The sequence below is a fragment of the Bos taurus genome, unplaced genomic scaffold (genome assembly GCF_002263795.3).
Source record: "Bos taurus isolate L1 Dominette 01449 registration number 42190680 breed Hereford unplaced genomic scaffold, ARS-UCD2.0 Leftover_ScbfJmS_2140, whole genome shotgun sequence".
NCBI lineage: Eukaryota > Metazoa > Chordata > Mammalia > Artiodactyla > Bovidae > Bos > Bos taurus.
Window position 1 is genome coordinate 100,892 of NW_020191223.1, and position 215 is coordinate 101,106.

A 215-nucleotide genomic window follows, 5' to 3' on the forward strand; every position below is an offset into this window, starting at 1 on the left:
AGCCGCTGGGACATCTTGGCCTATCTGGGACCTGGACATCGAAGCCGTCCACCAGGACTACAAGCGGGCTCTCTCTGCACGAGGCTGCCTCCATGGGACACCCGGACTGCGTGCGGTACCTGCTGGCCCGGGGGGCCGCCGTCGACTGCTTGGAAGGCCGACTGGTAAGTGGTGGGCCCTGCAGAGAGACCCCCACCCTTTCCTGCCGATTTTAG